Consider the following 27,003-nt stretch of genomic DNA (forward strand, 5'->3'; position numbering starts at 1 on the left):
TGGGACTGGAGTTTCTTATCTTTGCCCTCCTATCTCAGCACCCTCCTCTTGTAGATCCCTCCACTCCCCCACACACAATTTCACTTCTATTAAGAGCCTCTCAGAATATACTCAGAACAGCATCAGAGGAAAACATTACATATAGTTTTTTTTTTTTTTAACATATAATAGTATTAGATGTTCAATAAAGAAAGGCTCCTAGCTTCTTATAATTGAGTGCTGGTGTCCTAATCAGCTTCCTCCTCAAATCCTACACTGATCCCCAACTGGGTGCACCTGGTGTTCACCCAGTGAGGGCCTCAGTGATTATGAAAATAAGAGAGCTATGAGCCAAGACTGGTGGACCACAGTGGAGCAGCTTAATTTGCTAACTGGAGTATAGCATGTCTTCACATGTATTTAAAATAGGTTTTGAAGGGTAGAATAGGAGGGAAGACTTGCAGGAGGAGGAAACAGCACCCACAAAAGCACAGAGGAGTGAAAGAACACCACATTTTTGCAGGAATGGCGGGTAGTTTAGACTTCTCTTAAATAAGTCAGGAAAAGATCTTGATAAAATGGTGAAATTAAATCAGTTTTTAGAAATATAAAGAACTAAAGTTTAGTAAATGCACAAGGTCCCACAAACAGACCTCCTTATTCCTTTAAAATCATGGATACATAAGTTGTTCCTACACATATTAATCTGAATACCTGCAATTGTCATAGGTTCCAAAAAGTTTAGTTTAATTCTCTGGAATCCGCTAATATCCTATTTAAAGTTGTTCGCCTTTTCGCCTTTTTGTTTGGCATCACCTGCTACCTTTCTCCTTTCTCACAGTATTTAGAACAATCTTTGCCAACTGGTTTTTGTGCCTTTCCAGACCATGATGTGGTTGACTAAGAATTTGTTTAAGCCTAACTATTTTTCAGTTCTTCATTTGACTCAAAAAGTAGTTTGTTGTAGAATAGAAGTTTCCCCTTGAAGTAGCATATGGCAAGACCTGGAGGAAAAAAATGACTTAACCACTGGAAAATTCTTCCATAAAATAAGATTAAACAAGTTGTACAATTCTCTTTTACCATGTTATCAGACAAATATTCCGTATACCTCCATCCTCAATGGATAAAGGCAAACTTTTCCCTTTATTAAAATTCAGAATGTTGCAGAATATTTCCATTATGTGCGAAGAAAAGAGGAACTAGCATTTATTAGCACACATATTATGCCAGTCTCTGTGACAGGTGCAATCTGAGCGCTATCTTGTTTAATCAACTACCACTATGCCTGAATAGAGAGATGGTCATACAATGCCAACGTGGTAATAAACTTCAGAGGTCATATAACCCACTGCTTTGGTTCTTTAGAGAAAACGCTGAGGCCCAGGGAGTAGTTTAGTGATCATTTAGTTCATTAAAAACCAAATGGGACTTGAGCTCAGTTTTCTGACACTTAGTTCTGTGCTCTTTCTATAACATACTGGTATTCTCAGGAAAGAATTCGTATTGACTTATAGTTATATAGTCACCATTCTTTCCTGTGTCTCTGCCTGCCCCATCTATTTTTTCTATTTCTTCCTTTCTTTGTATTTTTTCATCTTTAACAGTAATGTTTTCTCTATTCTTAGTAAATTGGGTGTTTGAAAACATCCTTCAACAACTTAATTCAACTTTTATCTAATGATTATTAACTGCATACTGGATCTTAGACACCGTGCTGGGTAATTGGTTGGATACGGTAAGATAATATATAGATAACTAAAATACAAGGCAGTGTATGATAAGAACTTTGTAAATAAGTTCTACAGGATTTCAGAGGTAGGTGTGGGGAAAGTGGCCGGTGAACTGGGCTTTTAAAGAATGGAAAAGGTTTTCATAAGGATAAGGGCTGAAGGTAGGACAATAACTTTATACAAACTGAAGAGCAGTAATAAGGATACAGAAGAAGGGAGCAATGCAAGTTAGAGAGATGTCAAGTAGAATTGTAGGAGTAACAAACTATCTTAGAGGAAAAAATGGAGGACAAGGCTGAGAAACAGGCTGTTTTACTTCTGCAGCAGGGCAAGGGATCCTTCCCCTTATCAAGGCTAGAATACAAAGAAGGTGGAAGCCCCAGTCAACTGTCATAGAAATTGTAGACAGGTCAACTAGAGGCAGCACTGGAAACGGCGAAAATCAGCAATTCAGGTGTCAAAGGTATCAACCAACTGGCACTAAAGCTGCTACCAACTGGTACGAAAAGAATCACAGTCCAAGGAGACGCTTACTAACACACTCCTACCTCCAGGGGGCGCTCAAGGTTTCCATCCTTCCTTCCAAAGAAAAAGGATCTCTGAAGAGACTTCAGGACAAAAATGGGATTTCAGATATAGATGGAGGTTTTCAGATATAGATGGACGTTTTAGAGAGACGATTCTGCAGGGGATTCTGTTGAATGAATAAAGTGGTTATAAACAGAAGTGGGCTGAGAGAAGACTTTCCCCGTCAGTGACCTCTGGCGACTCAGCTTCGGTTAACTCTTGTAATGCTTTCATTTTTTCATCTCTTCCCTGCCTTGGGATTCGTGTCTGGGACGTTCTCAAGTCAGGAGGGCAAAAGTAACCTCAGGGAGTCCACTTTGTTCAGTCCAGCTGCTGAGGCGAGAGACCTGATAGGGTTTGGAACCCAGCATGAACTGGCAGCAAAGCATGGGCATTTGTCCAGCATCCTCTTGTGTATGTGTTGGATGAGAAGCTTGTGCAGCCACATGCAGGATTCAGGATCCTGGCAGATTGTTTCGACCTCCTAATTGTACAAGATTGGCATCTGGTGTGATCAGGCAAGGGACTAAGATTTAGGAGGCAGGAAATTCATAGCAGGATTCTTGCTGCGAGGAAATCTTACCCAAACCTTTAATTAGTGATTACCAACAGGCAGAGATGGAGAACTATTTCTAGCACCAGGAAATGTACTCTTGAGAGGCTTGGACTACAAAGGCACCTAGCTGCACATTTGTGAGGCTCCATCCCTTGTGGTGGGAACAGAATCTGGACTTGCCAGGATTCACTTTTGGGACTCGAACATCCTGCCAGCAGAAGTCTGGAATTTGGAGAAATGCAAAGCCAAATGTGAGGTAGATGCCTTCTTCACAAAATAAAGATTGTGTTCTTGGACAGAGCCAGCCTTCATTTAATTTAAGAGTGAGAAGGTGGAAATGCTAGGAGCAATGGCATGAATCTAGGATCCTGGAGAGGTGTTTAATCCGTAGGAATGAAGCAGACCTGTGAATGACATATGGAAGAAGCGTGCCAATATTGTAAATTCTTAGTTTTGTTAGTAAACAGTGGTGTTCAGACACAACTGTCTGGAAGGGAAGGCAGCCTGCACAGGTGTTGAACTTACCCTAGCATGTGGGTGTCAGAATGTCACAATTAAATCTTATTTTTTCTTTATACATTCAGAGAGCATTTAAAAAATTCTCTTCTATGGTTCCAGTTATAGGAGTCACATTATTATTCTAGCATGCCATCTAATATTAAAATAATTAATATGAAGGCCTATGGGTTCTAACACAATAATTTCTTATCCTATCATTTACATACTTCTAATTTCTAATATCTCTTATATAATTCTATTTATTTATTTTGAGTCAGGATCTTCCTCTGTCACACAGGCTGGAGTGCAATAGCTACAATCATGGTTCACTGCAGCCTCAACCTCCCAGGCTCAAGTGATCCTTCCACTTCAGCCTCCCAAGTAGCTGGCACTATGTCGCATGCCACACATCCAGCTAATTTTTTAAAAATAATTTTTTTGTAGAGATGGAGTCTCACTATGTCGTCTGGGCTGGTCTCAGACTTCTGGGCTCAAGTGATCCTCCTGCCTCAGCCTCCCAAACTGCTGGGAGTACAGGCATAAGCCACTAAGCTTGGCCTGTCTTATTTTTTAAAAATAATACTTATCTTTTTATCTCATTACAAAATTCATGAGTAATTAATGCAGAAAATTTGAAAACACCAGAAATACAATGTAAAACAAAAATTAGTCATAATTCTACCACTCAAAGGTAAGGACTATTAACTTTTTTTTTTTTTTTTGAGACAAGGTCTGGCTCTGTTGCCCAGGCTGCAGTACCATGGCATAATCATGGCTCGCTGCAGCCTCAACCTCCCAGGATCAAACAATCCTCCCACCTCAGCCTCCTGAGTAACTGAAACTACAGGCACACACCACCATGCCTGGCTAAATTTTTAAATTTTTTGTAGACAAGGTATCCCTCTGTTGCCCTGGCTGGTCTTGAACTCCTGGGTTCAAGCAATCCTCCTGTCTCAGCCTCCAAAAGTGTTAGGATTACAGGCATGAGCCACTAGGCCTAGCCACTATTAACATTTTGATGTATGCACCTGTACTATTTTTTACTGTACGTGTGTGTGTATTTTGAAACAAAACTTATCAAAATTTACATTGTTTTGTAGCTTTTTTTTTCATTTAGTGATTATGGAATTATTTCAATGCCAATAAATGATCTACATTACAATTTTTTCCCTTATAATACTTTTTATTATACAAGTATTAGCTGTGCATTGCTGTGAGCTTAGAAAATGGAGAAAAATTGTACAGAAAGAAATAATTCATCCAGAGATTAATTGCTTTCAATATATTAGTCTATTTCTTGGAAAAAATTTCCCCCATCCCTTCTTACTATTAGTCCACAGATCCTCTAGCTCAGCCAATGATAGCAGCTGTAGTCAGCTGAGTAATGGCCACTCAGAGATATCAACTTGCAAATGTTGCCTTATTTGGAAAAAAGGTCTTTGCAAATGTGATTATGTTTAAGGATCTTTCAAAGGCACCAACCCGGAAGTTGGTTTCATCTCCTGGAAAGACCTTGATAGCTAGAGTTAATATATTGGATCCGGAGATGAAAAGGGCAGCTATACCAAGGGAACTGATGTGCAGATGTTGGACTTCCTGTAGGTTAAGAGTTTGAATGTTCTGCATGTAGGCTGTGAGTTTCAAACTTTTTAAGTAGCTGAAAACTCAATTGAGAATGTGTCTGAGATGGCACAAGTAGAAGCAGAACCCATAGCTGAGGTCCAACTCAAGCACCAGAGGCACAAATGGATCAGAGGGACCTGGTGGAGGCTGTAGACACAAGCCTCAGCAGAAAGACCTCTGACCTCATCATCAGCCATAAGCAAGGTGAAGGGCATTCAAAAGAAAGGGACTTTGGTGGCACAGGGAATTTTCAGTTTTCATGGTTCATCTACTGATTTAATGCATTATTGATTACATGCTACCAGTTAACCTCTTTTTTTTTTTCTTCTTACCCACTCCAGTATGCTAAGGAAGACCAATTAATCTCTTTAATAACCTTGTTTTTGTTTTTTTGTTTGTTTGTTTGTTTGCTTGTTTCTGAGACAGAGTCTCACTCTATCACCCAGGCTGGAGTGCAGTGGTGCAATCTCAGCTCATTGCAACCTCCACCTCCCAGGTTTGAGCGATTCTCCTGCCTCAGCCTCCCAAGTAGCTAGGATTACAGGCACCTGCCACCATGCCTGGCTAATTTTTGTATTTTTTAGTAGAGATGGGGGTTCATCATATTGGCTAGGCTGGTCTCGAACTCCTGACCTCAGGTGATATGCCCACCTCAGCCTCCCAAAGTGCTGGGATTATAGTCATAAGCCTCTGCACCCGGTCAAATAACCTTGTTTTAAATAGCCTAGTATGGGGTTGAGCCACAACCACCTCTCTTAGTGATTCTCAGGAGTGTGGAGGGGAAACCAGTAGGGGTGATCATCTTTAATACTGACTAGAGGACCTTACAGAAAAAGTGTGCCAATAATAACTGCTCCATGTGTGAGTCTGTCATTCCGCCTAATTTGGGAGATTGTAGGGGTGGTCCTTGAAGAGAACAGAACATTTTGGAGGGTTTGAGTAGATGAGCATGAAACATTGGTTGTGGGTGGGGACAGTCACTTCAGCCTGCTCTACCCACCCAAAGCAACCAGAGTGGAAGATCAACCTCTTAGTTCAGAGATGACTGGGCTGGATTTCCCCAGCCACACCACAAGGGGAGTCCCAAGGAAGAGGAAAGAGGTAACATTGTGGGTGATACTGAGGCTTTCTCCCGGTCCTCCCACTGCTCTGGCATTTCCTCCAGAGAGGCCCTGCTCTGACAGTGAGCACTGTGGGCTGTGCACCTGCTGCCCTTGATGGGGTTTAGCTATCTTCTGATTGAGATGGAGAAAAGTTGGATGACGCAGTGAAGGGGAGGGGGTTGTGCTAGAGCAGTGATGAGCCTCATTTCGGGGCATTCCAGCCACAGAGTTAAAAGGAGGGGAGAGGAAAGCCAGTGGGAGGCAAAAGGAGAGCTCATGAGATCCAGAGTTTGGGGATGACTTATAAATTTGTTCTTACATTAGATGCCAGAGCAAGGAGGAAGAAAGGACCTCTCATTCACCAGTCTCTTCCCTTATCCATCTACTTTCACACCCCTAACTTGCAATGTATGTCAACACTAAATAATTCCAATGAGAAAATACATATAACAGTGCTTTGTGAACCTTAAAACCCTAATAATAATAACAAAAAATAGCATTCATTGAGAGTTACTATGTGTAGTCACAGATCTAACCACTTCACATATATCCATCTTATTTAATCCTCATAATAATTTTGTGACATTTATTATTCTAATTTTAGTGATGGGAAAATTGAGTCTCAGGGAAATTAAGGTTAAGAAATTTGCCCACGGATATATAGATAGAAAATGGCAGAGTCAGAATATGAAGTCTTCTAGCTCCAGAGCCCAAACTATTAACCATTTTTGCTCTAATGCCTTGTTAAATGTCTGTTATTTATTTTCAATCTCACTAAATAAGATAAGTGTGGGTAGAACACAAACACCAACAGAACTTCAGACTTGATAAAACAACAACTGCAATAACAACCCAGTACATAATGAATGAGAATGAACCAATGGCAAGCCACTTTAAAGAAGCAAAATGGTACCCAGGCCATTTTGAGCAGGAACACTAGTCCCTCAAGTGCCTCCTTTCTAGGCAGGTTCTAGGGTGGCTGCACATATCCCAGGTGTACATGAAGTGCCCAGAATCTGGGAGTACCCATCTCTCAATTTCACTGCCTCACAGGCTCTGCTCTGTTTTCCTACTGTTGCTCCCAGTGGTAGTCTCTGACTTTGGGGTTCAACACTGCCCCACTGAGTTCTGGCTTCTTTTCTTCGACCACATTGCCCTGCTTGCTGAGACTGTGTGCCCTAAAGGACTGGGGGGTACTTTGCAGGCAGAGTTCTAACTAATATTCTCCCCAATGCACAAATCATGCTCTTGGGCTTTCACAGCCTACCAACAGTTACATTTTTATTAGGCCCATTTCCTCAGTTTCCTGTAGAACTTTGTCAAGGACTTGGAGTACCTTCCCTACAGCCTGAGTCAGAGAAGAGGTGGGTTGTGCTACTTACTCAGTGACTGACTAAAGAAAATTTCTGTCCACTAAAGGTGAACCACTGTCCCAGAACTCAGCTAGAACATCTGATGTCTTTCCTATCTTGAGGAGACTCCTTCTATCTGGGTGGTTACCTGGAGGTTAGAGGCAGAGTCACTGCCCTGGACCTTCTGCTGTGTCCAGCATATCTTGCCATGGACTCCCCAAGAGGGACAGTCAAGATTTCATGCACATAGAACCCTGGTACTAGATAGGAAATAGATCCAAGAGAAAGGATTAAAGAGTAATGTCTGAGGAACAAGAGTCCGTAAACCTTCCACATAGAGTCCAGAGTTTTGAGTCTGTCTGTGAACCACCTTTCTGGTACTATGGCCCAGCCAGTGCCACAGCATGGAAGTGCTCTTGGGAGAATATCTGCATACCCTGTAGAGAATAGTGTATATCATACAATCCTTTCATTCCTGACAAGGGAACACTAACTAGTTCTCCATCCTATCCTCCTCTTCCGCCCCCATATCTACCCACGATTGTGAACTGCTTGGATAAATTTCTCAAGACTTTTGGCCTAGTGGTGGTATGACCTAATAATTTTGAAATCTAATTTTGAATTTCACCCTAGTTTACTTTCTGGTTGTCAACTGAATGTTATTTTTATCTAAGCTGGATGTTCACGCTGGTCAAATTAACCAGATAATTGCTAACACTCCAGGTTATGTTGTTTAGAAGTAACAGGAGTTGGAGGAAATGGCCTAAAAACAAGCAAAACCAGAAATAAAAGCCAATAAGAGTCATCCAGTTTTATTTAAAAACTGACAAACCTACATTTCATTTCACGCTCATAGATTCAATCATAAGCTGTATTTCCAAGACTGCTGAATTAGTGGTAAGAAGCTGATCAAGTTACAGCAATTATCTTTGGGATAATTTACTAGTTTAAAGTGAGCATTTTGATGCTGTGTACCGTGTGGGCTCAGTTTGTTGAATAGTGACTTCTTAATCATTCACATCTGGCCTTGCTCACAGATTCAACCCAGGAGATGGTATAGTAGGAGGAAAAAGGACTTTGAAGGAAGACAAAGCTAGGTCCAAATCTTGGTGCTTCTGTCCATGCGCCATACAATCTTGGACTTTGCACCTTTGGAGTGTCAGTTCCCTTATCTGTAAAAATGGTGATGGGAGGGGGAAGATTATTTTCAAGACTCATGTGAAGACTAAAAATTAAATGATATTTTACAGATCAGACATGGAGCTATATAAAGTACCAAACACATGGTTGGTAGTCAGAACAAGTACAGAGGCTAAGGCACAAGTCACTTGAACCTGGGAGGCAGAAACTGCAGTGAGCTGAGAACACACCACGTGCTCCAGCCTGGGCAAGAGAGTGAGACTCTGTCTCAAAAAAAGAAAAAAGAAAAAAAAATTATTTCACATCACTCTGAGAACAAATATATAAATAGAGAGGCTGGTATATAAGAGAAATTCAACGAATTCTTGTCAAATAAATGGATACCTTTTGAGTATTTCTTTTCTTTTTTCTTTTTAAGAGATAAGGTCTTGCTCTGTCACTCAGGCTTCAGTGCTGTAGCATGATTATAAGCTCACTATAGCCTCAAACTTCTGGGTTCAAGCAATCCACTCGCGTCGGCCTCCCAAAGTGCTGAGATTACAGACATGAGTCAACACGCCCAGCCTTTTTGAATATTTCAAAACAGGGTCACAACACAGACAAAGAAGAGGTGATCACTTACATGCTTTGCAAGTGGAGTTGAAAGCTCACGTCCAAATATTTCCTCTTTCACTTGACTTGAAATTCCCATTACTAAGATCAGGACATAATGACCATCATTCATTCAACACACATGGATTGAAAAACCTACTGTGTATCAATTGTGGAGTTGCAAATACTACGTCGTATGTCCTTCCTTTGAGAAGGTCTTAATATATAGAATAAACTAGACATGAAAACAAATGGTTACTATAGTATATGTCAACTGCATTGATGGATAAAAATAAGGACATTTTGCTCAGAAGTTTATAGTTAGTGTGCATAAATGTTATTCAACAGTGGGTCTTCTAACGCTCTTCAACTCATATATTTGTAAAAATTATACTGATAAATTCAAAGGCCTTAGGTTTTGGCTTTATGCTTTTCCTTTTCCTAGAATGCTCTTCCCTCTCTGGAAAACCACACCTCCTTCAGCATGCAATTTAATGCTCCAAAAAGAAGCTCATCCAACACTCCGTGATCCCTGTCTCCTTTCTACTTGCAACACGTCCCGTAGTTCTTAACCCTGGCTGTTCAGTAAAATCTTCAAAAAAGGTTCAGAGATTTTATATATCTGAGTCCGACCTAGATGTACTAAATTAGCTGAAACATAAGCATTTGTAGTTTTAAACGCTTCACAGGTGGTTCTAGTTCAGGGGATGAAATTCACTAATTCCAGCACTAATTGTATTATAGTATAAGCAAAACATGTGTTACTGGAGTGTAACAATTGTAGCTCTTCCAGTTTATTTCCCCAGTTTGTAGAATGCTGTAAGCACTCAGCAAAAGTTTGTTGAACATACTCAATGAATTAGCGAGCAGATAGGGCTGGAAAGGCAGTCTTTTTTTTTTTTTTTTTTTCAGATGGAGTCTCACTGTTGTCACCCAGGCTAGAATGCAATGGTGTGATCAAGGCTCACTGCAACCTCCGCCTCCCAGGTTCAAGCGATTCTCATACCTCAGCCTCCCAAGTAGCTGGGACTTCTGGCCTGTGCTGCTATGCTTGGCTAATTTTTGTATTTTTAGTAGAGACAGGGTTTCACCATGTTGGCCAAGCCGGTCTCGAACTCCTGATCTTAAGTGATCCGCACTCCTTGGCCACCCGAAGTACTGGGATTACATGCGTGAGCCACTGTGCCCAGCCAGAGTCAGTTTTAATGAGGGACTCATTCTAGGTGGACAGGAGAAGAGTGGTGTGGGAGTGTGGCATTGAGTGAGGTATGAATTCTGAAGGGGAAGCCTAAAGTGATCCTAGTTTAAGGTTTTAGGGTCATGAAAAAGAAAGAAGTGAATGTCAAAGACCACCTTGGCCTAGTCTATCTTCCTTTGACATAAGGTTGCCCCAGAGTTGGAATGGGATGACATTTGAGTAATCTTCTAGTCAGGACTGTATCAGGTCAGCCCTGGATTAAAAGGATTGAATCTAGGATGGAAGCTACTCAGTCACTGTATCAGGTACCCTTAGTGGGAAGTAAAAGAGATAGATGCTGACCAGAAGGAGTTTAAAATCCAGTTAAGACTCATGAAACAACAAAGAAAACATTCACAGAACAACATAGCAATTAACTTACTAGTTACTATTTGCTGAGTGCTTTCTACCTGCCGGTGTTTACATTAAGCACTTCACAAACATGACTTAACTGAAAATGATTTCTATTGCACTTGATGAAGACATGTAGGCTTGGAGAGAATAAGTACCTTGTTCAAGGTTATACAGCCAATAAGTGTTGAAAACCAGATGTGGACCCAGGTTTGGCTGACTCCAGAACTTGTGCTTTTTGTGCACTACACTAGAAAGCCTCTATCCTTGCGTCTCTGGTATGCAGCCTCTGGTTCAAGTGATTACCTAAAATCACATGGTAAATTTTACCATGTGCTCTAGATTTAAAACCTTTCCACAGCTCTCCACTGCCTTACAGAATGTGTTAAACACGGGAGTATTTGACAGAACCAAGTAGAGGTAACTGAGTTGAATGAGGTTGATGTTGGTTTCCAAAAACAGTGAGTTTACTTTAAGTTTACTTGAAGAAAGAAAGGAATATGGAATATGGAAGAGAAAGAACAAAGCAAGGACTAAACCTAGACCTGGAATATTTCGGGGAAAAAACCCTTGGCTTACTTCCACACCCACTAAAGTGAAACTTCTGCACATACCAAACCAAACTTCTCATGAACACACACACAGAACCTGTGACATTCTACCAATATTTTTTTTTACCAGATAAATAGAATAGTAAAATTAGTAAGATATATTTTACCAGAATTAAGCTGTTTTTACTCACAACACTTCTGACACCAACTTTTAGGGTTGTTTTCTCACACCAACCAATTCTCCACCTCTCTAGAAATTGACTGGGTGTCCAGCAATCCAATTCAATTAGCACTAACTACTCAGAGTTGGCCTCTGACTCTTCAGGTTTAAGGGCTCAGAGCCACAAGGCTGCCCTCATTTCAGATGCTAGGTGCAATATCAGATCACCCATACTTCTCCACCCTCCCCTAGCTTTATTAAGCTATAGTTGACAAATAAAAATGGTATATATTTACAGTGTACAATGTGCGGTTTTGATATATGTATATGTGGTGAAATAATTCAATGACAGTAATTAATATATCTATCACTGCACATACAACTTTTTTTTGTGGTGAGAACATTTAAAATCTGTTGTCTTAGCAATCTTCAAGAATACAATACAGTATTCTTAACTAGCATCACTATGCTGTACAATAGATCTCCAGAATTTATTCATCCTAACAGTTAGAAACCCTGTACCCTTTGACAGTATCTCCCCATTCATTTCTCCTTACACCCAGACCCTGTTAACCACCATTTTACTGTCTGCATCTATGAGTTCCGCATATAAGTGAGATCTGTAGTATCTGTAGTCTTTCAGTGACTGGCTTATCTCACTTAGCATAGTATCCTTTAGGTTTACCCAGATTATCGTAAATGACAGAACTTCCGTATTTTGAAAGGCTGAACAATATTACATTGTGTGTTTGTGTGTGTGTGTGTGTGTGTGTAAAACATTTTCTTTATCCGTTCATTCATTGATGGACACTTAGGTTGATTTTCTATCTTGGCCTTTGTGAATAATGCTGCAGTGATTGTCGGAGTGCAGATATCTCTTCAATACATTGATTTCCTTCCTTTTGAATATATATCCAGAAGTGGGATTGCTGGGCCATAAGGTAGTCCTATTTTTAATTTCTGAGGAACCTCTATGTGATTTTCCACCATGGCTGCACCAATTTACATTCTGACCCACCTTGTACAAGGTTCCCCTTTCTCCACATCCTCACCAACACGTATTAGCATTTGTCTTTTTGATAGATATTCTAACATGTGTGAGGTGATATCTCACTGTGCTTTTAATTTAACTTACATTTTCCTGATAATTACTGATGTTGACCATTTTTTTCATATACCTGTTGGCCAGTCATACGTCTTCTTTTGAGAGATGTCTATTCAGGTCTTTTGCCTTTTTTTTTTTTTTTCTTTTTTTTTGAGACGGAGTTTCCCTCTTGTTGCCCAGGCTGGAGTGTAATGGCACAATCTCAGCTCACTGCAACCTCCGCTTCCCGGATTCAAGCAATTCTCCTGCCTCAGCTTCCCGAGTAGCTGGGATTACAGGCGTGCACTACCACACCTGGCTAATTTTGTATTTTTAGTAGAGACAGGGTTTCTCCATGTTGGTCAGGGTGGTCTTGAACTCCCTCAGGTGGTCTCAGGTGATTTGCCCACCTTAGCCTCCCAAAGTGCTGGGATTACAGACGTGAACCACTGCACCCAACCCTTTTGCCCATTTTTAAATCTGGTTATGTGTTTTCTTGTTATTGAGTTGTTTGAATTCCTTGTGTAGTTTGAATACTAACCTCTTATCAGATATATGGCTTGCAAATACTTTCTTTCATTCCATAGAATGGAATGTCTCTTTTCTTCTGTACATAGGTTGTATTCCATAGATTGTTTCTTTTTTTATAGAGAAGCTTTTTAGTTTGATGCACTCTTATTTGACTATTTTTGCTTTTGCTGCCTGTGCTTTTGGGGTCATAACCAAAAAAGTGATTGCTGAGGACAATGTCAAGAAGCTTTTTTCCTGTTTTCTTCTAGTAGTTCCACAGTTTCAGGTCTTATGTTTAAATCTTCAATCCATTTTGAGTTTTTTTTTTTTTTTTTTTATAAGGTGTGAGATAAGGGTCCAGTTTTAATCTTTTGCATGTGGAAATCCAATTGTCCCAATACCATTTATTGAATAGTCTGCCCTTTTCTCGTTGTGTGCTCTTGACGCCTTTGTTAAAGATCAATTGACCATAAATGTGTGGAATTATTTCTGGACTCTCTGTTCTGTTCTATTGGTCTATATGTCTGTTTTTATGCCAGTACTATGCTATTTGAGATCACCTGTACTTCTATGTGACCAGCCATAAATCAGCTATCCCCATAACCCCCTCCTAAGTTTCAGTGATTTCCTAGACTGGCCAACAGAACTCAGGAAGGCACTTTACTTACATTTGTATTTTAAAGGATACAAATGAACAGCCGATGAGAGGTATAGGGGCGAGGCCCAGAAAAGTCCCAAGCATAACAGCTTCTGTACCATGGAGCTGGAGTGTGCTACCCTCCCAGAATGCAGATGTGTTAACCAACTGGGAAGCTCTCTGACCTCCACTGTTTATGGGTTTTGATGGAAGTTTCATTAAGTAGACATGATTCATTAAATCATTGACCATTGGTGATTGAACTCAATCTCTACCCTCTCTCCCCTCCCCAGCAGAATGGGGATGAAAGTTCCAAGTTTCTAATCAAGGCTTGGCCTTTTTGGCTTCCAGCCCCTATCCTGAAGCTACCTAGGGGCCCTCAGCCACCAGACATCTAATTAACATGCAAAATATACTCTTACCCTTACCATTCCCAGGATTCCAAAATGTTTCAGGAGCTGCATGCCAGGAATCTGGGACAAAGATAAAATATTTACTTTTTATAATAACATAAAGGGCATCTTTGCATGCTGCTTCTTGTTATCTGGTGATGTTGCTAAGCATGAAGAAATCATTCTAAAATCTGGGACGGAAAGTTCATATCAATAACTAAAACTGTACAGGTTTAAATGTGTGGTGACTTTAACTTAGAATGCACATCCATTCAGATGTTACATATGCATATTCACAAGGCACATTTGAAGCCTGTGCTATGAATGAAGAGCAGTCTGGGAGGCCCTGCAGCCCTTAGCAATTTGGCAATTTGGTCTTTACTTGGAGTTTGTATTTCCTTCCTCACTTTTTATATTACGTGGCCTTGTCTCATGATGGCACCATTGTGACATATGTACAGGCTAGCCACACTCTGTTCAGCTGTTGTTTGCTTAATGCATTCTCTCATGATAAACTGGACCCAAAGCTTACCTATTCTGCCCCCCACCCCAACTTTAGAATGGTAGACAAATGATGAAGCTTCCCCACAGGAGATTCATTTCTTTTTAATATTTTATGTATGTATTTATTATTTAGAAAACACTCTCTCATTCTCTGTCGCCCAGGCTGGAATGCAGTGGCGCAATCATAGCTCACCGTAGCCTAGAATTCCTGGGATCAAACGATCCTCCTGCTTCAGGCTCCCAAAGCACTGGGATTACAGATGTGAGCCACCACGCCTGACATCCGCAGGAAATTCTAACTTTATTTTCACCACCATTAGTTCAATTATGGTCAACAATTTACACATACAAGTCTTGTAAGCAGCTTTGTATTGCTTAACTCCATCTTTTACAATCTTCTTAGCCACTGTTTCTGTATCGTTGTTATGCAAACGTATACCACTTTATTGGTAAACTGTTATTTTGTTTTTATATTTTTGTTGGTTCTGCTTCTTTGGGTATCTTTTCTATTGTCTTATTGCTTAATGTGTATGCTTAAATGTGTATGTTTCCGACACTGTTGGAAAAAAGATTAATTTTACATTTGAATGACTGGTAAATAACATAATTTTTGTGGACATTTATTAAAATAAATAAAAGAGAAGAGTACATTCTTGTGGGTTTCTATGAAACCAGTTTTCCTTGTAATCCCAGCACTTTGGGAGGCCGAGACGGGCAGATCACGAGGTCAGGAGATCGAGACCATCCTGATGAACATGGTGAAACCCCGTCTCTACTAAAAAATACAAAAACTAGCCGGGCGAGGTGGCGGGCACCTGTAGTCCCAGCTACTCGGGAGGCTGAGGCAGGAGAATGGCGTAAACCCGGGAGGCTGAGCTTGTAGTGAGCTGAGATCCGGCCACTGCACTCCAGCCCCGGGGCGACAGAGCGAGACTCCGTCTCAAAAAAAAAAAAAAAAAAAGAAACCAGTTTTCTTGTAGCATTATACTCACATAATATATGAATAGACTAAACAAAACATTCCCGTGCTTAACAATTAGGAGCAAGTCCATGCCATTCACTAATTATTTATTGAGGACTTACTCTGGGCCAGACACAAATGGGGTCGAGCTCACAGGACATGACAAGATGCTGTGTGTCTAGAATTAAGAAAGCAACAACAGGTCCTATCACTCTTCTGCTTAAAATACTTGGATAGCCTTAGGTCCAAATCGGTTCAAAATATTCCTCTCCCATACAGATACTGGCTCAAGGAGCCCGAAAAGGGAAAAGGTGGCTTTAAGATACTGAGCTGTGGCTGGGCGCAGTGGTTCATGCCTGTAATCCCAGCACTTTGGGACGCTGAAGCAGGTGGATCACCTGAGGCTAAGAGTTTGAGACCAGCCTGGCCAACATGGTGAAACCCCATCTCTACTAAAAATATAAAAAATTAGCTGGGTGTGGTGGTGCACACCTGTAGTTCCAGCTACTTGGAAGGCTGAGATATGAGAATTTCTTGAACCTAGGAGGTGAAGGTTGCAGTGAGCTGAGATTGCGCCACTGCACTTCAGCCTGGGCAACAGACCAAAGATTCTGTCTGAACAACAGCAACAACAGAAAGACACTATGCTGTGCCTCTCATCCTGCATTTTTTCCTCTTTGCTCTTAGTACTTTCGATCATGTTTCATATTAATTATTTCTGGTTTCCTATCAGCTTTGAATTAATCCTAGCTTTGTACCCTGGGCCCTCACTTTCAGATCCTCTCAGTTCTATTCTATGCATATTATGGAGAAAGTCTTACCCTACCCATAACCAGACCCGGCTTCTGGAAGTATAACCCCAGAATGGCATCTGAGACCCCACTTGGCCTGGCAGAGGAGTTTCGACGTGTTCCATAGCTTTGATGTTACTATTCCTTACTTTAAGACACTTTTAGATCTGACACATGTTCATTTCACCAGCTTGTCTCCTGCCATTCCTCATCTAGGATGTTATGGATCTGTCCTATTGAATTTCTTGAGCAGTTTCTGGAGCAAGTAATTTTATTTCTCATCTCATTTTTGCACACAGCACATTTCCTCCTCATAAAAACCCCTATTCCACCATCCCCAATTCTCCAGCTATCTCCTCCTCTTAATCTCAAAGCTAGTTTCAGGGGTCTCATCTCCCAAAAAGTTCCAGTCTGACTTAGATGCTTCTCCTCTAAGCCACAGTGTTTATGGCACTATAGCAATTGCTTTACTTATGTGTCTCCCCCTGCTCCCAGATTTTGAAAGAGGTTACCACGTTTTATTTGACTTTTTTTTTGAAACGGAGTCTCACTCTGTCACCCAGGCTGGACTGCAGCGGTGCCAGCTTGGCTCACTGGAACCTCTGCCTCCTGGGTTCAAGTGATTCTTGTGCCTCAGCCTCCCAAGTAGCTGGGATTATAGGCGGGTGCCATCACACTCAGCTAATTTTTGTATTTTCAGTAGAGACAGGGTTTCGCCATGTTGCCCAGGCTGGTCTAGCATTCCTGAACTCAGGCAATCTGCCAGCCTCAGCCTCCCAAAGTTCTGGTACTGCAGGCATGAGCCACCATGCCCAACCTTTTATTAGACTTTCTATCCTATCCCTAGCCTATGATAGGGACTCATTAAGTGACTATTGAGTAAATCAGTGAATGAATGAATTAATGAATAAGTGAATATATTGCCTAATACATCTACTTAAAGCCTCTTAGAAAGCAGGTATGGTATGAATTGTAAACGAACAATAGTACTACAATCTTAATATGGAGGGTGAGAAATAGAAAGGTCTTCAACAGATAATATTTTTTTCTATTTACATATGTCCTTTTTTTCTAGATATGAGCAAAAGTCTAAGTGCCAATTGCTGAATCAAGATTTACCCAAATGTCACCAAAACCAGTGGCAAGTTAGTCAAATATAGGACTCATCATTGAATTAACAATTATTGAGTATCTATTATGTGCACATCACTGTTTAATCTATAAGGATGTCGTGATTTAGTGAGGAAGCATATACAAAAATAACCCTGAGGAAGGGCAGACTATGGTAATCAAATCAGAGACTCAAACCACATTCTGTGGGATTCAAATGGAAAAAAAAGATTAATTCTTATTAGAAGTAATCAAGTCAACAATGTATGGGGTGGGCACAGGCTGTGAAAATCAGGACAACCAGCTAATTAATGTTGCACAGAATAAATAGTGGATTGAATCACATCTATTCCTTGTCAGCTGGTTGTTTTGCTCCACAACTGCCTTAACCTCTGAATGACATGGAAGTGAGAAAGAAGAAGGAAGTGCAGCAGGACTCAAAGAGGAAGAAATGACTCTTGCTAAAGAAGGAAGAGAAGTGGAACCAACCACAGGGAAGAGAGATGGGGTAAAAATTGTTTTGATTCCGTTGTAGCATTTTCTTGAGTCTCTTCAGTTCTAAGAATAGGGAAAGGAAGAAAAGAAGAGAGCCTGTCATGGAACCAAAGGAAGACAGCACCAAAATAAGGAGAAAAGAGCAAAGAAGCAGAAATGACTTGGAATCATGCCACAGAATTATGCCACCATACTGCTGCTTATAAAACGTCCATACTGAAAATGTTTTAGTGACGATACAAATAAGAAGGTAGAGGAGACATGGTTGTAGATAGTGATCTAAGGAAAAAAGTGTGTTACTAGGGTTATCATTAGAACTTTTCACAAATAGTCCCACTCTTCCCATTAATGTACACTGGGGGATCAAACTGCCACCTCCTTTGAGGGTTGATATGGCTGTGTGGCTTGCATTGGCCAATAAAATGTGAGGAGAAGTGACAGACATGTAGAGTGTATGAGAAATACCTTTCAGCCACTAAGATTTGGAGTGTTAGTATAAGCTAACCTGTCCTTATTAATACAGTTACCCAGAAAGAAAAGGAAAAGATTGCTAATATTTATGCAAAAAAAAAAAGATTAAGAGAGAAAAATTTGTGGGACAGGCCAAAGGAGTACTATAAGAGTTGAATTCAAGTAAGAAATAAAATGTAAAGCTAAATAGTTAAGCATTATAAAATGTGTAATGATTTCTTTCTTCTAATAGTTTATTTGTATGTCTTTCTCTTTGTAATATTCTTCTTCATACAGAGCATCTGCTTTTACAGTTTCAACTACTGCCTCAATGTGAATAATTAGAAATTCATCTATCTGATTTTGACAACAACATTCACATTTCTAACTGCCTACAAAAATATACCCATTTTAAAAGACTCCCAGTACAACTGTTCACACATGTTCATGTCTAAGAATGAAACAATGAAAACTCCTTAGAAGATCAAACTTCCCCCAAAAAAATTCCTTTCCCCTTTCTGTTAACAAAATCTCCCCTCAAGCCTTGCTAGTTAACTTAGATCACTTCCTCTTCTTATTCCTCTTTATTCAATCTCTGCTTCAAAATGCCTCTCAGATTTGCCACTTTCTCTACTCATATCTCAGCTACCCTAGTCCAAATGTATTTAACTCATACCTGGACCATGGTCATAAACTCCTCTCTTCTTCTCCAATGCATTCGCCCACCCCTCCATCCTGCCCACTCTTTCCGGACTAATCTTCCCTCCACAAAGGTCCTCTGTGACCCCTCAGCCTCATGTCCAACAGCATTCACCATAGCCTGCCCCTCCAGGCCTCTCCCACTGCTTACCAGCTGCTGTGCTCAGGCTGGCATGTTTGGTGTTTGCTGTGCTGTGAGCCATTCTGCTCATTCCTCCGTCCTTATTTTACCAAAATTTTTACCTCCAACTCTGCAAGTGCTCTCACTTTCATCTTCCCAATAAAAAATCCCACACATCTTTAAGACTCACCTTATATCCCTTTTTCCTCTTTTCCCAGAAGAATTAACAAATCCCACCCAAAGAGATTTCTCCCTTTCTCTACCCACATAGCACTTAGTCACAGAGTTTAAAGTTCTCTGAGAAGTCATATAGAACAATTCTTCAATTTTATAGTTGAAATTAAGGGACTTGGTTAGTCCTGCAACCAGTTAGTGACAACTAAAACTAGAATCCAGATGTCTTGAATGCATTTTCTTTCCCACTACATTTTACTGCTTTTTCTTTGTTAACTGCAAGATGTTTTACAGTTTAATTCTATTCAACCTTATATTTTGTTTAGTGTTTAAAAATCATGTATCCCTGATAAGAGCATATGCAGCTTAGGAGCAATGATGTGATACAGGGTCTATATTAGGTAAAAAGCTCTTATTTTGGGGGCATTTAAGGCTGACATTCACAGTAAGGTTGAATGTAGAGCCAAACCATTAAACTAATATGTTTTGGAATAATTGGGAATCAGAGCCAGGAACACAAATCAAACCATGGAGAAAAAATAAGAGAGTAATTTAATGTCAGGAGCTTACAAAACCAGAATCAACAGAAATGAGGAACATGCCATAGTACAAAATCCTTAGCTGAACTATAGATGGTTCAAGAGGGGTAGGTCAATAGGGACATGTTCCTACCCAACTCCTAGAACAGCGAGTATAGGAAGAAGAAAACGGATCCTTACCAGTATCCTCACAAGGCTCCTCTGTCTAGCTAGAGAAGACAACCCTAAAAGGGGACACCAAACATGAGAAAGCATGATTTCTAATTACAGAAGGTCTTACTAGCCAGAGAGGGGCTGAGCAGGGAGGCTAGAGCTGCTCAGATCCAAAAGGTGTTAAGATGCCCTTAATTGGCTATTGGCGCAACCCCATAATCCTCCTGAGGCAGAAGGATTGCTTGAGCCCAGGAGTTCAAGCATTTGGTGCTCCCACTGCAGGCTTCAGGGTGTGGGCTCATCAGAACCTATCCCTCTTGAACCCTGGCCCAGGCCCCTGGACAGAGGCCTATGCCTCTTAACTCCTATCCTAGCTGCAGGACAACAGATCTAGCCTACCAGTGATTGACTTGGCCTACCTGTGCTAACTCTCTATATCTGGTTAACATAAATAGCTTAGCATGGAATATACAAGATATTGCATGCTTTTACCCCACTTTTCCTTTCCAGTTTTATTTCCCAAGGTATCCCTTTTCTTAAGCGATAGCCATCCAGGCAGCCACCATTCCTCACATATAACATATATTTTCAAGCCTCCTTGTGCTGTTCCCTCTGCCTAGAGTGCTCTTCCTGTTCCCTTCCCACTCTATCTGACTGACAAGAATGTATTTATATTTTGAGATCCAACTCATATGCTTCTGCCGTAGTTAAGTATTCTCATATTCTCCCTAATCAGAAGAGAGGAACTCGTTCCTTTCTCTAGACTCTCATAATCGGTTACTTGTGTTTTTCTTACAGCACTTTTTAAAAAATATGCTTTATAGTATGGTATAGTTTTAAAACTTCACTGTATTATATTCAAGCACCTAGAGAACAAGAACTATGTCTTAACTTTCACTGTACTCTCACAGGACCTAGTCCATCCTGTTGAATAAACATGTTGGGCTAGGCCAGGCATGGTGGCTCACATCTGTAATCCCAGTGCTTTGGGAGGCTGAGGCAGGGGTATCACTTGAGGCCAGGAGTTTGAGATCAACCTGGACAACACAGCAAGAGCTGTCTCCACAAAAAAATAAAATGAAAATAAAAAGCTAGCTGGGAGTGGTGGCATGCACCTGTAATCCCAGATATTTGGGAGGCTGAGGCAGAAGGATTGCTTGAGCCCACAATCAACATTCTGCCCTAGAGTGGCACATTTATTACAATGAATGAACCTACATTGACACATTGTTACCACCCGAAGTCCATAGTTTACATTAGGCTTCACTCTTGGTGCTATATGTACATGGTTGGGTTATGACAAATGTATAATGACAAGTATCCACCACTGTATCATACAAAGTAGTTTCACTGCTCTAAAGATTCTCTGTGTTCTGCCTATTCATCCCTCCATTCCTGCGAACTCCTGACAACCAGTGATCTTTTTTACTGTCTCTGTAGTTTTGTCTTTTCCAGAATGTCATATAGCTGGAATCATAAAGTATGGAGCCATTTCAAGTTGTCTTCTTTCACTTATTATAATTATATGAATTTAAGTTTCCTTTATGTCTTTTCATGGAGAATAGAGAGAATGCCACTCTTTTCATGCTTGATAGCTCATTTCTTTTTAGTGCCAAAAAACTTTCCATCCTCTGAATGTGCCATGGTTTATTTACTGGTTCACCTACTGAAGAACACCTTGGTTACTTCCAAGTTTTGTCAATTATTAATAAAGCTGCTATAAACATTTGTGTGCAGGTTTTTATATAGACATGAGTTTTCAACTTATCTGATTAAATACCATGAAGCATAATTGCTGTATCATATAGTAAAAAGATGTTTGGTTTTGTGAGAAACTGCCAAGCTATCTTTCAAGATGGCTTTGCCGTTTTGCATTTCCACCAGCAATGAACGGGCTTTCTTGTTTCTCCATATCCTCACCAGCATTTGGTACTGTCAGTGTCTTGGATTTTTGCCATTCTAATTAGTGGTAGTAGCTCACTGTTTTTTACATTTGCAATACCCAGATGACATTTAATGTTGAACATCTTTTTATGTGCTTATTTATCATCAGTTTATCTCCTTTGCAAAGGCACTACTCTCTATTTTTCACCTAAGAAAAATAAATACATGCCAATTTTTCAAACAATATACTGGTTTACAAAGTAAAAAGTTGAAGTTCTCTCTCTCTCAATCTGACTACCCAAAAGTAATCACTGTTAACATTGTTTTCATTCAAGACATGTTTCTATGCATTTACATACCTACAAATGTATATTTTATTTACTCATATGATTTTTATTTTAATAGTATTTTATGAGTTACTTTTTAAATATATGTTAAAGGTATATTACTTTAATATATCCTAGAGACCTTTCAATATCAGTAATGGGTGCAGAATATGCCAGAGGACGAATGTGTTATAAAGTAACTAATCAGTTCCTTATTGGACATTTACATTGTTTTTTAAATTTTTCTTTTTTTTAACCTTTAGGCAATTCTATAATGAACCACCTTTGATATATACACACACACATCTCTGTACAACAATGCCAGTATTTCTGTGAACAGAGTCTTAGAAATGGAATTGCTGAGTCAAAGATTACATAATTTAACAACATGATAGGAATTGTTCTCAAACTGCCAAACTGTGCACAAAAGAGACTGTTCAAATTTACACTCCCATCTAGTGTTAGAGAGTGGTTCAGTATTCAGAAAGGCCATAAGAGTTTTAAATAGGTGCCTCAGGAGCTACCGGTGAAAAGAAGGTGGTAAGAAAAGGGCTGGTAGTCCACACAGCAATCTCCTGTCGTCTTCAACGAGAACACCTCTCCTTTGATCGACATTATTTATTGGGCTTAGTTTAAAATTCCTCTTGAGGAGAAGTTTCTGGTAGTAGACATTTGAAAACTTTTGAAATAAAAAAATTACCTGTTTTTAAGTGACAAAAATTATTAATTTATAGGTTACTTAGGAATGTTCTCAGGTGCAAGTAACAGATGACCCAACCACAGCAGATTGAATCAGCGAGGGTACAATTTTCTCATGTAACAGAAATGCAGCAGCTGCATTCATTCGGTGGCTCAGCGGCCTTTTAGGCTTTTCCTTTATGGTTGCAAGATGGCACCGCTCCAACTCGAGCATCATGTTTGTATTCAAGACGAAGGAAAGGGAGACAGTTTGTATCAGGCACTCTGGCCCTTTTATCAGAATTGCAAAAGTGCTCCTAGAAGCAGTCTGCTTCTCCCTAAGATCTTTGCTCATATGTTATTGGGCAGAGCTTTTTTTGTGTGTAGCGTCTATGGTTGGAGGTTGAGAAAAGTGATTCATTTTTTCTGGCTTTTACAGTAAGGAAGCAGGCAAAAGATATGTTGGGTGTAGTTGTTGGTTTAGCTGGTCATGATGCTCTGCCCCCAAGTGCTCAGAATACTGAAGACTAAAGATGCAATGACAAACAAGATTGTCCTTATTCTTTTTGCTTGTTTTTTTGCTTTTAGATACAGCTATAACTTTATTACAAAATCATTCTTTTGGCATTAGTTGGTTACAGTGATAGCAAGATAATGTGATTGTGCAGACTAACTCTGATGGAACCACTGTATTCCCTGCTTACTGAACCAAACTTCGGCTACCTCATATCCATTACATACAAGTGACCCGCAGTTATTACCGCTACAAATCTTGACGTGTGTACCACTGAGGAAGGAGTTGATGCTAAGGGAATAGATTACATGTTGATAAGACTACAAAAGTTCCTTTATGGGACTTTTTCTTCCTCTTCCCATCCAGTGACTTTGCTTTAGAATAATCACATTACTTAGAGCTAGTCTGAGTAGCAGCAGCACCCAAGGAGCATCAGTTCTTGTTAAAAAGCAATGCCTGTGTGAGGCACTTTTACACCACGGGCAAACGGAAAGATCCCTCTCATTTTAAACTCCTGCAGAGTCCCTTAATAAAAAATAAAAGCATTCCATCAAGTTCTTCTGGGTGGTGTTATTGCTGTACATTTGTTGGTGAGTCATTTTCTGTGCTGTGTTTGCTTTGAAAAGATCTTCCAATATATCTCCAATATGCCTTTCTTATCATGTCCTTTTCTTTAGCTAGGATTTCACATAACCTTAATGCTTTATTAAGAATATCTTCCTTATTGTCACACTGGTTTTCTAGCATGTCTTCATAGATATCCACAAGAAAGGCAATTAGGTAGGGGGAACTATGACTTGGTTGTAAATCAAGTAATTGATTTAACAGATTAGGATATTTGGAAAGACCATGATCCTGTAAAATCCCTTTCAAATAGTTCCATGCACTTTCATTATGTGGCACTAGTTGAATCATTTCCAGAGTGTATTGGACTTCTCTCTCCAATACAGCATGATCATTGTAGCCAGTGGTGTTAGAAATAACGAAGTATCTTTGGTTCCAGACAGAGCTATTTCTCACATCCTCTTTGAGAAGTTGGTCCACATACTGCAGCTCATTATCCCAAAGTTTAAATTCCTGAATAACCCATTGTCGATGCTGCCAGGCATGATAATTCTTTGCATCCTGATTAAGAATATTAGCAAAAATTCAGGCTCCTGAGATGGATCTCTCAGCTGTTCCACTAATACTCGCCTATGATGCCAAGCTTGATAGTTCTGGGGCTGCCCCTCAATTATGGCAGTGATGTAGTTCATTTCCTCATGTAGATCCTTCTGAAGTGACTTTCAGAGGACTCTCTGGAAATGCCACACTGTATAATTGGCTGCATTTAACTCAGTAGCATCCCAGGTTAGCTTAAAAGTTTGTTTGCTTCTTTCATCATGCTGCAGGATAGCTCAGAAGTAATCATAAACATCTCTAAATTTGTCACTATAAATGATCTGGACCATGGGATTGGGGCCATCATTCTGCAGCACTGGATCTATATCAGTCCATTCTTCTCTGTCCCTGCACAGGAGGTAGCAGGGCGAGTCTAGGCTCAGAAACCCATCGTCCATGGGGGAAGCCACGGCTTCCCCAGCCTCAGCTGCCATCTCTTCCTCGTGCTGCTGCTGGGGCAAGGGTGGATGCTGCTAGGGCGGGGGCTGCTCCAGCTGCCCAGGCTCGCTGCCTTGCGCAGCCTCCCGACCCCCTCGGTGGCCACCATCTGAAGATAGTCCTTATTCTGAAGGTGTTAACAAACAGAAGTGCAAACAAACCAGTTTGCACCAATATGCAATAAAAACATTATATGTCCCAATGCAAAATATGTAGAGGAGATATTAGAGGCCCAAAGGAGAGAATGGTTAATTCTATCTCAAGTGGGGAGGGGTAGTAGGAGATCAAATAAGACTGTATCCAAAAAGTGACATTTAAACAGAGTCTTGGAAAATGAGTAGATGCTCAGTGAGTGAAATGTCTTCTAGGTGAAGGAATGGAGGTTCTGAGGCACAAATCCATGCGGTGCATTCCAGGAGCTGCAAGCAGTTCATCATGACTGAGGAGGAGGTTTGGAGCTAGATGATGACCTGGGAGACCTAGGGAGAGATGAAGCTCGAAATTGATGCTGGGACCAAGCCACACAGAGGGCTTACTGTGTTTCACAACAAGGACTCAGGAAACCCTTGTGACCTGGACTGTATCATTGAGATTGTGTCACCTAAGCTGTCCAGTGCAACCATAAAGTGGAAAGCATGTAAAAAAAAAGTCCAAAGTACCTAAAACCTTTGTTGGATTTCCCTTTCACCTGGGTGCAGCTACATTTTAACACCCGAGTAGCCTGCACACCTGATAGCCCTATTGGGTAAATACTATTGAGTCCTTAATCAACTCTTGAGTCGTATTTGTCACCGACTCCTAGGGAAAGTTACTGCACTTCTCTGGGCCTCAATTTCATCATCTATAAAATAAAAATTAAACTTTGTAGTATTGAATTTTACTTCCTCCACCCTCGAAATGTTTTCAGATGCATGATTCAGGAACATCAACCTGGTATAATTAAAGGGAAAACAACATCAAGAAAGGTTTTTGAGTCAGAAAGACCTGGGTGTGAATCCTGGCTCTCCATGTGTTAACAGAGTTACTATGTGACAACGCCTTGACCTGTGGTTTTCTCATATACAAAACAGGGATAAGGCACCTATCAGTGCCTGAAGCATAGCTATTACCCAATAAGTAGCACTGTTTTTATATTGTTTTTAAAATTTACATCTACCCTATAAGGTAGGTGAAATAGGTCTAAAGTTACCCTAAAGTTGAAGATCCAGAGGCATACAGATATTAGTAATTTGCCAAAAGAGCAGCCAGCTAGATAAGTGGTAGAACACGGCACAAATCCAAGTTCTTATTCTTTTCATAAATGGTGCAGCAGCTTCTTTCCTCCAAGTGGTACGATGGGATTCAGATCTCTGTGATGCCTGTCAAGCGAATGATTTTATAAACAAATTAGATAGCCCCACACCTTTCTTAAATCTGAGCTCACGGAACAGGCAGGCTTGGATTATCTCATGCTTTATAATCATTTATGGATGTGTGACTGGGATACTCTAGCCCTGTGTCTAGCTTTAGCATGACTATAACCTGCCAGAAGAGGGAGCTCATACTGACTCCATGCTAAGGTTACAGATACCCTGGAGACTTCAAGGGCTGCAGCACTGCGAGGAAAGGAAGGGTGGGGTTTTCCTTGTTACGGGTAATGACTACGCAGCTTTCTGGGAATGCGTATTTTGGGAAAAACACTGACACTATTAAAAAAAAAAAAGGTGAGATTATGACACAGAAAGAAATGACCTTTACCAGGAGGAAGTAGAAAGAAAAAAAGAGGAAGTGACTAGAGCAAAGGAAGACAAAAGGAAATTTGGCACAACAGGGTAAGTTTTGTTAATGCTGCACTTTTATTTAAATAGAAGGTAGACAAATGAAATATTTTTAGACTTGTACTGCAGGAACATAAGAATGGAATGAATGTTTTAAAAAAATATTCTGAGAACAGAATTAGCA

At 40.3% G+C, this 27,003-nt stretch overlaps 1 pseudogene across 1 annotated transcript; it reads right to left on the reverse strand.

Moving 5' to 3' along the window:
• Positions 1 to 23,524: 23,524 nt before the first annotated feature.
• On the reverse strand, positions 23,525 to 25,171 carry LOC105509316 (annotated as a pseudogene). Its single transcript, XR_001001416.1, has one exon. The product of XR_001001416.1 is annotated as a protein farnesyltransferase/geranylgeranyltransferase type-1 subunit alpha pseudogene (transcript).
• Between the last annotated feature and the right edge of the window lie 1,832 nt (positions 25,172 to 27,003).

The sequence above is a fragment of the Colobus angolensis genome, unplaced genomic scaffold (genome assembly GCF_000951035.1).
Source record: "Colobus angolensis palliatus isolate OR3802 unplaced genomic scaffold, Cang.pa_1.0 Scaffold174, whole genome shotgun sequence".
NCBI lineage: Eukaryota > Metazoa > Chordata > Mammalia > Primates > Cercopithecidae > Colobus > Colobus angolensis.